The 15,903-nt window shown below is 51.7% G+C and overlaps 1 pseudogene; it reads left to right on the plus strand.

Moving 5' to 3' along the window:
• The first annotated feature begins 12,267 nt into the window (after positions 1-12,267).
• LOC130212094 (arfaptin-1-like) overlaps positions 12,268-15,903 on the plus strand; it is a 33,412-nt pseudogene continuing 29,776 nt past the window's right edge.

Raw genomic sequence — 15,903 nt, forward strand, 5'->3', positions numbered from 1 at the left:
CCACCAGGTACTGGTCCTCCTCCACCATGTACTGGTCCTCCTCCATTAGGTACTGGTCCTCCTCCACCATGTACTGGTCCTCCTCCATTAGGTACTGGTCCTCCTCCACCAGGTACTGGTCCTCCTCCACCAGGTACTGGTCCTCCTCCACCAGGTACCGGTCCTCCTCCACCAGGTACTGGTCCTCCTCCACCATGTACTGGTCCTCCTCCACCAGGTACCGGTCCTCCTCCACCAGGTACTGGTCCTCCTCCATCAGGTACTGGTCCTCCTCCACCAGGTACTGGTCCTCCATCAGGTACTGGTCCTCCTCCACCAGGTACTGGTCCTCCTCCACCATGTACTGGTCCTCCTCCACCAGGTACTGGTCCTCCTCCACCAGGTACTGGTCCTCCTCCACCAGGTACTGGTCCTCCTCCATCAGGTACTGGTCCTCCTCCACCAGGTACTGGTCCTCCTCCACCATGTACTGGTCCTCCTCCACCAGGTACTGGTCCTCCTCCACCATGTACTGGTCCTCCTCCACCAGGTACTGGTCCTCCTCCACCAGGTACTGGTCCTCCTCCACCATGTACTGGTCCTCCTCCACCATGTACTGGTCCTCCACCAGGTACTGTTCCTCCATCAGGTACTGGTCCTCCTCCACCAGGTACCGGTCCTCCTCCACCAGGTACCGGTCCTCCTCCACCAGGTACTGGTCCTCCTCCACCAGGTACTGGTCCTCCTCCACCAGGTACTGTTCCTCCATCAGGTACTGGTCCTCCTCCACCAGGTACTGGTCCTCCTCCATCAGGTACTGGTCCTCCTCCACCAGGTACCGGTCCTCCTCCACCAGGTACTGGTCCTCCTCCACCAGGTACTGTTCCTCCATCAGGTACTGGTCCTCCTCCACCAGATACTGGTCCTCCTCCACCAGGTACTGGTCCTCCTCCACCAGGTACCGGTCCTCCTCCACCAGGTACTGGTCCTCCTCCATCAGGTACTGGTCCTCCTCCACCATGTACTGGTCCTCCTCCATCAGGTACTGGTCCTCCTCCACCATGTACTGGTCCTCCTCCACCAGGTACTGGTCCTCCTCCATCAGGTACTGGTCCTCCTCCACCAGATACTGGTCCTCCTCCACCAGGTACTGGTCCTCCTCCACCAGGTACCGGTCCTCCTCCACCAGGTACTGGTCCTCCTCCACCAGGTACTGGTCCTCCTCCACCAGGTACCGGTCCTCCTCCACCAGGTACTGGTCCTCCTCCACCAGGTACTGGTCCTCCTCCATCAGGTACTGGTCCTCCACCATGTACTGGTCCTCCTCCATCAGGTACTGGTCCTCCTCCATCAGGTACTGGTCCTCCTCCACCAGGTACTGGTCCTCCTCCACCATGTACTGGTCCTCCTCCACCAGGTACCGGTCCTCCTCCACCAGGTACCGGTCCTCCTCCACCAGGTACTGGTCCTCCTCCACCATGTACTGGTCCTCCTCCATCAGGTACTGGTCCTCCTCCACCAGGTACTGGTCCTCCTCCACCAGGTACTGGTCCTCCTCCACCATGTACTGGTCCTCCTCCACCAGGTACCGGTCCTCCTCCACCAGGTACCGGTCCTCCTCCACCAGGTACCGGTCCTCCTCCACCAGGTACTGGTCCTCCTCCACCAGGTACTGGTCCTCCTCCACCATGTACTGGTCCTCCTCCACCAGATACTGGTCCTCCTCCACCAGGTACCGGTCCTCCTCCACCAGGTACCGGTCCTCCTCCACCAGGTACCGGTCCTCCTCCACCAGGTACCGGTCCTCCTCCACCAGGTACCGGTCCTCCTCCACCAGGTACTGGTCCTCCTCCACCATGTACTGGTCCTCCTCCATTAGGTACTGGTCCTCCTCCACCATGTACTGGTCCTCCTCCATTAGGTACTGGTCCTCCTCCACCAGGTACTGGTCCTCCTCCACCAGGTACTGGTCCTCCTCCACCAGGTACCGGTCCTCCTCCACCAGGTACTGGTCCTCCTCCACCATGTACTGGTCCTCCTCCACCAGGTACTGGTCCTCCTCCATCATGTACTGGTCCTCCTCCACCAGGTACTGGTCCTCCATCAGGTACTGGTCCTCCTCCACCAGGTACTGGTCCTCCTCCACCATGTACTGGTCCTCCTCCACCAGGTACTGGTCCTCCTCCACCAGGTACTGGTCCTCCTCCACCAGGTACTGGTCCTCCTCCACCAGGTACTGGTCCTCCTCCACCAGGTACTGGTCCTCCTCCATCAGGTACTGGTCCTCCTCCACCATGTACTGGTCCTCCTCCACCAGGTACTGGTCCTCCTCCACCAGGTACTGGTCCTCCTCCACCATGTACTGGTCCTCCTCCACCATGTACTGGTCCTCCACCAGGTACTGTTCCTCCATCAGGTACTGGTCCTCCTCCACCAGGTACCGGTCCTCCTCCACCAGGTACCGGTCCTCCTCCACCAGGTACTGGTCCTCCTCCACCAGGTACTGGTCCTCCTCCACCAGGTACTGGTCCTCCTCCACCAGGTACTGTTCCTCCATCAGGTACTGGTCCTCCTCCACCAGGTACTGGTCCTCCTCCATCAGGTACTGGTCCTCCTCCATCAGGTACTGGTCCTCCTCCACCAGGTACTGTTCCTCCATCAGGTACTGGTCCTCCTCCACCATGTACTGGTCCTCCTCCACCAGGTACTGGTCCTCCTCCACCATGTACTGGTCCTCCTCCACCAGGTACTGGTCCTCCATCAGGTACTGGTCCTCCTCCACCATGTACTGGTCCTCCTCCATCAGGTACTGGTCCTCCTCCACCAGGTACTGGTCCTCCTCCATCAGGTACTGGTCCTCCTCCACCAGGTACCGGTCCTCCTCCACCAGGTACCGGTCCTCCTCCACCAGGTACCGGTCCTCCTCCACCAGGTACTGGTCCTCCTCCATCAGGTACTGGTCCTCCACCAGGTACTGGTCCTCCTCCACCATGTACTGGTCCTCCTCCACCAGGTACTGGTCCTCCTCCATCAGGTACTGGTCCTCCTCCATCAGGTACTGGTCCTCCTCCACCAGGTACCGGTCCTCCTCCACCAGGTACCGGTCCTCCTCCACCAGGTACTGGTCCTCCTCCACCATGTACTGGTCCTCCTCCACCAGGTACTGGTCCTCCATCAGGTACTGGTCCTCCTCCACCAGGTACTGGTCCTCCTCCATCAGGTACTGTTCCTCCATCAGGTACTGGTCCTCCTCCACCAGGTACTGTTCCTCCATCAGGTACTGGTCCTCCTCCACCAGGTACTGGTCCTCCTCCATCAGGTACTGGTCCTCCTCCACCAGGTACTGGTCCTCCTCCACCAGGTACTGGTCCTCCTCCACCATGTACTGGTCCTCCTCCACCAGGTACTGGTCCTCCTCCATCAGGTACTGGTCCTCCTCCACCAGGTACTGGTCCTCCTCCATCAGGTACTGTTCCTCCATCAGGTACTGGTCCTCCTCCACCAGGTACTGGTCCTCCTCCATCAGGTACTGGTCCTCCACCAGGTACTGGTCCTCCTCCACCAGGTACTGGTCCTCCTCCATCAGGTACTGTTCCTCCATCAGGTACTGTTCCTCCTCCACCAGGTACTGTTCCTCCATCAGGTACTGGTCCTCCTCCACCAGGTACTGGTACTCCTCCATCAGGTACTGGTCCTCCTCCACCAGGTACTGGTCCTCCTCCACCATGTACTGGTCCTCCTCCACCAGGTACCGGTCCTCCTCCACCAGGTACCGGTCCTCCTCCACCAGGTACTGGTCCTCCTCCACCATGTACTGGTCCTCCTCCATCAGGTACTGGTCCTCCTCCACCAGGTACTGGTCCTCCTCCATCAGGTACTGGTCCTCCTCCACCAGGTACTGGTCCTCCTCCACCATGTACTGGTCCTCCTCCACCAGGTACTGGTCCTCCTCCACCAGGTACCGGTCCTCCTCCACCAGGTACCGGTCCTCCTCCACCAGGTACCGGTCCTCCTCCACCAGGTACTGGTCCTCCTCCATTAGGTACTGGTCCTCCTCCACCAGGTACTGGTCCTCCTCCATCAGGTACTGGTCCTCCTCCACCAGATACTGGTCCTCCTCCACCAGGTACCGGTCCTCCTCCACCAGGTACTGGTCCTCCTCCACCAGGTACTGGTCCTCCTCCATCAGGTACTGTTCCTCCATCAGGTACTGGTCCTCCTCCACCAGGTACTGGTCCTCCTCCACCAGGTACTGGTCCTCCTCCACCAGGTACTGGTCCTCCACCAGGTACTGGTCCTCCTCCACCAGGTACTGGTCCTCCTCCACCAGGTACCGGTCCTCCTCCACCAGGTACTGGTCCTCCTCCACCAGGTACTGGTCCTCCTCCATCAGGTACTGGTCCTCCTCCACCATGTACTGGTCCTCCTCCATCAGGTACTGGTCCTCCTCCACCAGGTACTGGTCCTCCTCCACCAGGTACTGGTCCTCCTCCACCAGGTACTGGTCCTCCTCCATCAGGTACTGGTCCTCCTCCACCAGATACTGGTCCTCCTCCACCAGGTACTGGTCCTCCTCCACCAGGTACCGGTCCTCCTCCACCAGGTACTGGTCCTCCTCCACCAGGTACCGGTCCTCCTCCACCAGGTACTGGTCCTCCTCCACCAGGTACTGGTCCTCCTCCATCAGGTACTGGTCCTCCTCCACCAGATACTGGTCCTCCTCCACCAGGTACTGGTCCTCCTCCACCAGGTACCGGTCCTCCTCCACCAGGTACTGGTCCTCCTCCATCAGGTACTGGTCCTCCTCCACCAGATACTGGTCCTCCTCCACCAGGTACTGGTCCTCCTCCACCAGGTACCGGTCCTCCTCCACCAGGTACTGGTCCTCCTCCATCAGGTACTGGTCCTCCTCCACCATGTACTGGTCCTCCTCCATCAGGTACTGGTCCTCCTCCACCAGGTACTGGTCCTCCTCCACCAGGTACTGGTCCTCCTCCATCAGGTACTGGTCCTCCTCCACCAGATACTGGTCCTCCTCCACCAGGTACTGGTCCTCCTCCACCAGGTACCGGTCCTCCTCCACCAGGTACCGGTCCTCCTCCACCAGGTACCGGTCCTCCTCCACCAGGTACTGGTCCTCCTCCACCAGGTACTGGTCCTCCTCCATCAGGTACTGGTCCTCCTCCACCATGTACTGGTCCTCCTCCATCAGGTACTGGTCCTCCTCCACCAGGTACTGGTCCTCCTCCACCAGATACTGGTCCTCCTCCACCAGGTACTGGTCCTCCTCCACCAGGTACCGGTCCTCCTCCATCAGGTACTGGTCCTCCTCCACCAGGTACTGGTCCTCCTCCACCAGGTACTGGTCCTCCTCCACCAGGTACTGGTCCTCCTCCATCAGGTACTGGTCCTCCTCCACCATGTACTGGTCCTCCTCCATCAGGTACTGGTCCTCCTCCATCAGGTACTGGTCCTCCTCCACCAGGTACTGGTCCTCCTCCACCAGGTACTGGTCCTCCTCCACCAGGTACCGGTCCTCCTCCATCAGGTACTGGTCCTCCTCCACCAGGTACTGGTCCTCCTCCACCAGGTACTGGTCCTCCTCCACCAGGTACTGGTCCTCCTCCATCAGGTACTGGTCCTCCTCCACCATGTACTGGTCCTCCTCCATCAGGTACTGGTCCTCCTCCACCAGGTACTGGTCCTCCTCCACCAGATACTGGTCCTCCTCCACCAGGTACTGGTCCTCCTCCACCAGGTACCGGTCCTCCTCCATCAGGTACCGGTCCTCCTCCACCAGGTACCGGTCCTCCTCCACCAGGTACTGGTCCTCCTCCACCAGGTACTGGTCCTCCTCCATCAGGTACTGGTCCTCCTCCACCATGTACTGGTCCTCCTCCATCAGGTACTGGTCCTCCTCCACCAGGTACTGGTCCTCCTCCATCAGGTACTGGTCCTCCTCCACCATGTACTGGTCCTCCTCCATCAGATACTGGTCCTCCTCCACCAGGTACTGGTCCTCCTCCACCAGGTACTGGTCCTCCTCCACCAGGTACTGGTCCTCCTCCATCAGGTACTGGTCCTCCTCCACCATGTACTGGTCCTCCTCCATCAGGTACTGGTCCTCCTCCATCAGGTACTGGTCCTCCTCCACCAGGTACTGGTCCTCCTCCACCAGGTACTGGTCCTCCTCCATCAGGTACTGGTCCTCCTCCATCAGGTACTGGTCCTCCTCCACCAGGTACTGGTCCTCCTCCACCAGGTACTGGTCCTCCTCCATCAGGTACTGGTCCTCCTCCATCAGGTACTGGTCCTCCTCCACCAGGTACTGGTCCTCCTCCACCATGTCCACGTCCACTCCCAGGACACTCAGAGGGGGAGGAGCTCTTCCTCCTGAAGTCCACCACCATCTCTCTGGTCTTGGCCACGTTCAGCCGCAGGTGGTTCTCATCGCCCACTTTACAAGTCACTCACCACTGCCCTGTCCTCCTCCTCCCGTCCATCCCTAATACACCGACCACTGCAGAATCATCAGAGTACTTCTGCAGATGGCATGACTCCGTGTTGTACTGGAAGTCACTGGTGTACAGGGTGAAGAGGAAGGAGACAGAACAGTTCCTGTGGGCTCCAACATCACTGACCACCGTTCCAGACAGCACACGGCCCATTCTGACAAACTGTGGTCTGCCTGTGAGGTAGTCAGTGATCCAGGAGATGGTGGACGCGTCCACACCGGCCACCCGCAGCTTCTCACTCAGCAGCAGTGGCTGGATGGTGTTAAATGCACTGGAGAAGTCAAAGAAAGTGACTCTCACAGAGACATCGGTTCCATCCAGGTGCGACTGAGCTCGTTGCAGCAGGTAGATGATGGCGTCGTCCACTCCCACATGAGGCTGGTAAGGAGGAGGAAGAGGAGGAGGAGGAGACGACGTCGGACACAATGGGGTTTCATATTCACTCCTCAATGAACGGGTATGTAGAGAATTTAAATATAATAGTACTGCTTAAATATGTAATATTACTGTCTTAATATCAATAATATTACTGTATTACATGACATCTATTGTTCTGTCCATCCTGGAGAGGGATCCTCCTCTGTTCTCTCCTGAAGGGTTCAGACCTTTTTTCCCCTCTGAAGGGTTTGAGTCTGAAGTCTGATTTTCCCAGCTGCTCCTGAACGCATCATCTCACTCTTCCGGTAAGCTTTGGTTGCCAGCTCAACAGCGAGCATGACTTCTTCTCTCCCTCCCGCTCCCTCTTGCTCAGTGTGTCTCATGTATAGTTATCCCCCTGCCTCCCTTAATGATAACGATACATGCAACAAGTGTAGTTTATTTGCTAGGTTGGAGGCAGGTCTAAGTGGGTTAGATGCACGGCTCCGCGCTATCGAAGCTCAGACAGCTATGCTAGTTAGCCCGCCCTCTCCCGTAGTCGGCGCGGAGCTACAGTCAGCTGGTAACCGTGCAGCCGGGTGGTTGGGTACCTGTTCCAGGAGTAGTAAGTCTACACAGAAGCCCGCTGTGCACCAACCACTTCACGTTTCCAACCGGTTTTCCCTGCTCAGCGACACACCCGCTGAGGAACACACCCTGGTTATCGGGAGCTCGATAGTCAGGAACGTGAAAATAGCGAAGCCGCGGACCAGAGTCGTGTGCCTCCCGGGGGCCAGAGCGGGCGACGTGGAGTCTTGTTTGAAGCTGCTGGCTAAGGATAGCGGAGATACAGTCAGATTGTAATACACGCGGTGGTAATGACGCCGAGCCCGCCGGAACTCACTAAAATTAATGTGGAATCGGTGTGTTCTTCTGCCAGGACGTTGTCGGACACCGTAATTTTCTCTGGCCTCTCCCAAATTTGCAGACAGACGAATTGTATAGCCGAATGTCGTCTTTCAACCGCTGGCTGTCGAGGTGGTGCCCAGCGAATAATGTGGGCTATGTAGACAACTGCAAGACTTTCTGGGGAAAACCTGATCTGATGAGGAGAGACGGCATTCATCCCACGTTGGACTTGAGCGCGTCTCATTTCTGCGAATATGACCAAGTTGATCACCGGACTTAATCTATGACAACCCAGGGTTCAGATCAGGAACCGGAGCAGAGTTGTAGTTTAACACCCTTCTCTGCTCTTCCATTCGAGCAGTTACCCACCCTTGACTTTAGAGTAGAGACTGTGTCTGTCCCACGGCCACTTCAATGAAATAAATCAAAAGTAAGCAGAAGAGGAGTCGTACACAATAACCTTATACAAGTTAACACCATTATTTCAGCAGTGCAACAAAATAGGTCTATTAAATGTGGTCTCTTAAATATTCGATCTCTGTCATCTAAAGCTGTGTTACTGAATGATTTAATATCAGATAATCACATTGATTTATGTTGCCTAACTGAAACCTGGCTGAGCCATGAAGAATATGTCTGCCTGAATGAATCGACTCCTCCAAGTCATATTAATACTCACATTCCTCGAGGCTACGGTCGAGGAGGTGGAGTAGCAGCCATCTTTGAATCGAGCCTATTAATTAATCCTCAACCAAAATTACACTCCACCTCATTTGAAAGCCTTGTTCTTAGTCTTTCACATCCAACCTGGAAAACACTACAGCCAATTCGATTTGTGATTCTGTACCGGCCACCAGGTCCATATTCAGAGTTTATATCTGAATTCTCAGAATTTATATCAAGTTTGGTTCTTAAAACCGATAAAGTTATTATTGTTGGAGATTTTAATATCCATGTGGATGTTGATAATGATTGCCTTAGTGCTGCATTCATCTCCTTGTTGGACTCGATTGGCTTCTGTCAGAGAACAGAAACCCACTCACAGCTTTGGCCACACGCTTGATCTTGTTCTTACTTATGGCGTTGACATTGAGCATTTGAACGTCTTCCCACAGAATCCTCTTCTGTCAGACCACAACCTCATAACTTTTGAATTTATACTACCGGAGTGTACTCCGTTAGTCAAAAGTTTTTACACTAGATGTCTAACTGATAGTGCTGTAGCTAAATTTAAAGAAGCGATTCCTTCTGTATTTGATTCGATACCACGTCTCAATATAACAGAGGACTCCTGGTCTAACTTTAGTCCGTCCCAGATTGATCATCTTGTTGACAGTGCCATAGGCTCTCTGAGAATGACACTGGACTCGATAGCCTCTGAAGAAGAAGACAGTGAGGAAGAGGAGGTTTGCTCCTGGTATAACCCTCAGACCCGCAAACTGAAGCAAGCGTCACGAAAGCTTGAACGCATATGACGTTCAACTAATCTCGAAGGATCCCGCTTAGTTTGGCGAGATAGTCTCAAAACATATAAGGAGGCCCTCCGTAATGCCAGAGCAGCCTGTACTCATCAATAATAGAAAAATAAAACAACCCCAGGTTTCTCTTCAGCACTGTAGCCAGGCTGACAGAGAGTCACAGCTCTGTGGAGCCGAGCATTCCTATAAACCTTAGTGGTAATGACTTTATGAATTTCTTTAATGAAAAGATTTTAACTATTAGGGACAAGATTAATAATCTCTTGCCCATAACCAGTGCCAATCTGTCCTCAAGTGGAATGGCCTTGGAAAACGCTGTATGCCCTGGTGTATATTTGAGGCTTTTCTCCATCAACCGTGACCAATTATTTTCAACGGTTTCACTTGAACACGTCTACCTGTCTCTTGGACCCCATCCCGCCGAGGCTGCTTAAAGACGTTTTGACTTTAATTGGCGGCTCTCTGTTAGATATTATCAATGTGTCTCTGCTAACAGGCCACGTACCACACTCCTTCAAGGTGGCTGTTATTAAACCTCTCCTGAAGAAGCCCACCTGGATCCAGAGGTATTGGCTAACTACAGACCCATCTCTAACCTCCCTTCCTCCAAGATCCTTGAGAAAGTGGTGCCAAATCAGTTGTGCGACTTTCTACATCATAATAGTTTATTAGAGAAATTTCAATCAGGATTTAGAAAACACCACAGCACCGAGGCGGCACTGGTGAAAATTACAAATGACCTCTTAATGGCAGCAGATAAAGGACTCCTCTCTGTCCTGGTCTTGTTAGACCTTAGTGCTGCATTCGACACCATTGACCATGACATCCTGTTACAGAGACTGGAGCAGTCGATTGGCATTTCAGGCACGGCACTAATTTGGTTTAAATCCTATTTATCAGATCGATCTCAGTTTGTATTTGTAAACGATGACGCCGATAACCACCAACGTTAATCACGGAGTTCCACAAGGTTCCGTGCTTGGACCAATTTTATTTACCTTATACATGCTTCCTTTGGGCAATATTATCAGGAAACGCCCATAAACTTACATTGTTATGCAGATGATACTCAACTATATCTATCGATAAAACCAGAGGAGAGCAACCAACTCTGTAAAATTCAAGCATGTCTTAAAGACATAAAAACATGGATGACCTGCAACTTCTTGATGTTAAACTCAGACAAAACCAAGTAATTTTAATCGCCCTGAGCACCTCAGAGATCAATTATCTGGTGATGTGGATTCTGTAAACTGCATTGCCCTGGCATCCAACACCACTGTAAAGAATCTTGGCGTTATCTTTGATCGGGACTTGTCCTTTAACTCCACGTCAAAGCAAATCTCAAGGACTGCATTCTTTCATCTACGTAATATTTCAGAAATCAGGCACATCTTGTCTCAAACAGATGCAGAAAAATTGGTTCTCGCGTTCGTTACTGCGAGACTGGATTACTGCAACTCCTTATTAGCAGGCTGCTCTAATAAATCTCTTAGGTCCTCCAGTTGATCCAGAATGCTGCAGCTCGTGTTCTCACTAAAACTAAGAAAAGAGATCACATCACTCCTGCACTAGCTGCTCTGCACTGGCTCCCAGTAAAATCAAGAATCACTTTTAAATTCTTCTCTTAACCTGCAACGCCTTGTTAGGTGATGCTCCATCATATCTTAAGGAGCTTGTCGCACCATATTGCCCCACTAGAGAGCTACGCTCACTAAATGCGGGACTACTTGTAGTTCCTAGAGTCTTAAAAAGTAGAATGGGAGCCAGAGCCTTTAGTTATCAGCCTCCTCTTTTATGGAACCAGCTTCCATTTTCAGTCCGGGAGGCAGACCCAGTCACCCCGTTTAAGAGTAGACTTAAGACCTTCCTCTTTGACAGAGTTTATAGTTAGGGCTGAATCAGGTTCACCTGGTCCAGCCCTTGATATGCTACTATAGGCTTATAGCTGCGGGGACGTTTTAGGATGCACTGAGTACCTATCTCCTCTTTTTCTCTCCTTAAGGATGAATTTTCATCTCTCAATCACACGTTACTAACTCTGCTTTCTCCCGGAAGTCCTTTGACTTTACGTCTCATGGGGTCATCGGACCCTATGAGACGGCATAGATCCTATCTGCCTGATGGATCGTCTGGGTCGTGGAATTCCTGCTCATGACTACGCCACTGTCCTGTTGAGACTCCGCCCTCCTCCTCCCCACCGCCATCTGCCTGATGGATCGTGGAGGTCTCCATCGTGGAATATGCCTACTATGAACTATTCATACACTCTGTCATATTCATTGAATGTATTTTAACTCTAAATCTGTCCTTCTGTACACATTACATCTATTGCATCTGTCCATCCTAGGAGAGGGATCCTCCTCTGTTGCTCTCCTCCAGGTTTCTTCCCTTTTTTTCCCCCTGAAGGGTTATTTGGGAGTTTTTCCTGGTCCGATGTGAGGTTTTGGGGCAGGGATGTCTGTGTGTACAGATTGTAAAGCACTCCGAGACAAATTTGTAATTTGTGAAATTGGGCTATACAAATAAACTGAATTGAATTGTATAAATATATATAATAATACTGTTTAAATATATATTATAATACTGTTTGAGTATCTAGAATATTACTGTTTAAATATATACAATAATACTGTTTAAATATATACAATAATACTGTTTAAATATATACAATAATACTGTTTGAGTATCTATAATATTACTGTATAAATATATATAATATTACTATATAAATACATATATATAATATTACTGTTTGAATATATATAATTAATGAATATTTAGAAGTTCAGGACTTTAACGTGTGTCGTGTGGTATTTTCTGAGCGTGTTTTAGTCAAAGATCTGAACACTTCTGATACCACAGATATTTATCTTATTAAATTACTTTCATCACTTTTTACCGAGCTGATCTTTAGCAGCCAGGACATTATATTTAAAGGTTAAACTTTGACGTCTGTTCCTATCCGACCAATCAGGTGCTGACCTTCGACCGCCAACTTCTTCCAATATTCACACACGGGAAACACGATGGAAACGTCCCCAAATATTCCTAAAGGCGGTAAGGCTGTCGTCCAACCGGAGGGCCTGATTCCAGAGGAGGCGGAGCTTGTAAATGCCCTCGGCAACGCAGATCCCAACGCCACCTTGGGGGCGGAGCCTAACTTCAACCTCAACCTCGCTCTGACCTCGCTGAGCGAACCCCGGCCGACCACGTGCCGGGGTGTACGGTGTGACCATATCCCGGATGTAGACGGGGCCCGATCCGTTCAGAGCACGGTACCAAGAACCAGTGTTCTGAAGCGGATGCTGCTCCACCGGTAACCAGTGAAGAGATCGGAGGAGCGGAGTGGTGTGGGTGAATTTCGGGAGACTGAAGACCAGTCGAGCTGCTGCATTCTGGATGAGCTGCAGGGGTCGGATGGCCTTAGTGGGTCGACCAGCCAGGAGGGAGTTGCAGTAGTCGAGGCGTGAAATGACCAGAGCCTGGATCAGAACCTGTGCCGCCTTCTGAGTAAGAAGAGGCCGTATTCTCCTGATGTTGTGCAGCATGTACCTACAGGAACATGTCGTCACAGTGATGTTGGCCGTCAGGTTGACTGTCTAGTGTCACCCCGAGGTTCCTGGCAGTCGGGGGCGGGGCCAACACAGAGCTGTTGAAGGTGGAAGTCAGGTCGTGGTTGGAGGAGCCTTTCCCTGAAGGAATAGTAGCTCGGTCTTGTCAGGGTTGATCTTCAGGTGGTGAGCAGACATCCACTGAGAGATGTCGGTCAGACAGGCAGAGATTCGCGCCGCCACCCGTGTTTCGGACGGTGGAAACGAGAAGATCAGTTGGGTGTCATCGGCATAGCTATGGTAGGAGAAGCCATGCGAACGAATGACAGAGCCGAGAGAATTAGTGTACAGAGAAGAGGAGGACCCAGGGACGGAGCAGGAACCCCATAGTGAGAGGGAAGAGGAGGGACCCAGGACAGAACCCAGAGTGAACCCCATGAGAGGAACCCCCCTTAGTGAGAGGAGGGACCCAGGATGACGGACCTTGAGGAACCCCAGTGAGGAGGAAGAGGAGGGACCCAGACCCAGGATGGAGCCTCCTGAGGAACCCCAGTAGTGAGAGGAAGAGGAGGGACCCAGGACAGAGCCTTGAGCCAACCCCAGTAGTGAGAGGAAGAGGAGGGACCCAGGACGGAGCCGAGGAACCCCATAGTGAGAGGAAGAGGAGGGACCCAGGGCAGACGAGGAACCCCCAGTAGTGAGGAGGAGGGACCCAGGACGGAGCCTTGAGGAACCCATAGTGAGGAGGGAAGAGGAGGACCCAGGACAGAGCCTTGAGGAACCCCATAGTGAGGAGGAAGGGAGGGACTGGGACGGGCAGGAACCCCATAGTGAGGAGAGAAGAGGAGGGACCCAGGGGCGGAGCCTTGAGGAGCCCCATAGTGAGAGGAAGGAGGAGGGACAGGAGGCAGACCTTGAGGGACCCCACAGTGAGAGGAAGGAGGGACCCAGGGCGGAGCCTTGAGGACCCCCATAGTGAGGAGAGGAAGAGGGAGGACCCAGGGCTGAGCCTTGAGGACCCCATGGTGATGAGGAAGGAAGAGGAGGGACCCAGGACAGGCCTTGAGGACCCCATAGTGAGAGGAAGAGGAGGGACCAGGGCGAGCCTGAGGACCCCATGGTGAGGAGGAAGAGGAGGGGACCAGGGCCGAACCTTGAGGGACCCATAGTGAGAGGAGGGAGGACCCAGGGCCAGGTATGAGGGACCCCACAGTGAGAGGAGGGACCCAGGGCCAGACTTGAGGACCCACAGTGAGAGGAAGAGGAGGGACCCAGGAATGAACCTTGAGGACCCCGGTGAGAGGAAGAGGACCCAGGTGAACCTTGAGGGACCCCATGGTGAGGAGGAAGGAGGGACCCAGGGGCGGAGTGAGACCCCATAGTGAGGAGAGGGAGGGGACCCAGGACGGTGCGAGGACCCCACAGTGAGGAGTGAGTGAGAGATGACCCAGGACCAATGGGAGATGCTCAATATACTTCTTTTTTTTAACTAATCTGATGTTTCACTGAGAGAAACAATTTATCATCACAATATTAAATACTATAAACCTGACATATAGGTAGGAGCCTCTTTGAAACACAGCTCTGTGTGAAGTTTGGTCTTTAAAAAGAAGGAAAAAAACCTTTTAAAATTGCGATTAATGAATTTTAAAATGTGCGATCAATTAGTTACTTTTTTTTAATCGATTGACAGCCCTAGTATATATATATGTATATATATAGATATATGTGTATATATGTATATATATAGATATATGTGTATATATATATAGACATATATGTCTATATATATATGTGTATATATATATGTATATATATATATGTGTATATATATATATATGTATATATATGTGTATATATATATATGTGTGTATATATATATGTGTATATATATATATATGTGTATATATATATATATGTATATATATATATGTGTATATATATATATATATATATATATATATATATATATATATATATGTATATATAAATATATTTCGAAATTTAGTCAAACAATTAATAATTATTTTTCAAATTTTTATTTGAACTTTAAATTAATTAAGTATAGTTTGTGACAAAATTTGAAGTAATGATTTTGCCTTGAAGTGAAATGTTTGCAGCATTGTCTTATTTCTGTTTTTCTGTTGAAATGTCACACAAAGAGCAATGACAGCCTCCACCCAGCTTGATCAGCATTTCACACTTCTTGAGGACCACACGTGTCACTCTTCCCAGCTCAGGTCCCTGATTTCTGATCTGGTGGCTCACCTCAGACACCACAGACAGCTTGATGCTCACTTCTGTTGCTTCTTCACAGGTGTGCAATGGTTCTTTTCCAACAGCAAACTTGTCCCTTCAGACGGCCAGTCAGACACAGTGTTCCAGTCCTCTTGGCCTGGGAGGTGTGCTTTGGGTCATCGTCCTGTTGGGGGAGGACATTGGCTCAATCAGCGCTACAGGAGTATGGCATGGCGTTGCCAAATGGAGTGATATGATCATATTTAAAATCACTTTGACCTGGTATAGTCTCCACTTTCCTTTTCCAAAGCAACTGAACCATCACGCAGCCTCCACCATACTTGACAGATGGTGTCAGGCCTCTTCCAACATCTTTCACCCTGTTCTGCATCTCTCAAATGTTCTTCTGTAGATTATTCCTCAAACTTAGATTCATCAGTCTCGAGATACCTTTTCCAATCTTCGCCTCTGTCCAATAGAACTGTTCTTGCTTATACCGGAGTCGCCTTTCACTTTTGATTAGCCAGTCTCAGATTTAGCTTGCGGTTCTTTGCCCTCTGCCTAGAAGGCCAACGTCGGGTAGCCTCTTCACTGTCGGCGTTGACACTGCGGTGCAGGCACAAAAGCTGCCAGTTGGACCTGTGCGTCTATTTCTCAAACTAGAGACTCTAATGTACTTGTCTTCTTGCTGAGTTGTGCACCGGGGCCTCCCACTTCTCTTTCTGCTCTGGCTAGAGCCCGTTTGTGCTGTTCTCTGAAGGGAGTAGTACACACCGCTGGAGGACATTTTCAGTTTCTTTGCAATTTCTCGCATGGAATAGCCTTCATTTCTAAGAACAAGAATAGACTGGCGAGTTTCACATGAAACTTCCT

This window comes from Pseudoliparis swirei, chromosome 21, assembly GCF_029220125.1.
Source record: "Pseudoliparis swirei isolate HS2019 ecotype Mariana Trench chromosome 21, NWPU_hadal_v1, whole genome shotgun sequence".
Taxonomy (NCBI): domain Eukaryota; kingdom Metazoa; phylum Chordata; class Actinopteri; order Perciformes; family Liparidae; genus Pseudoliparis; species Pseudoliparis swirei.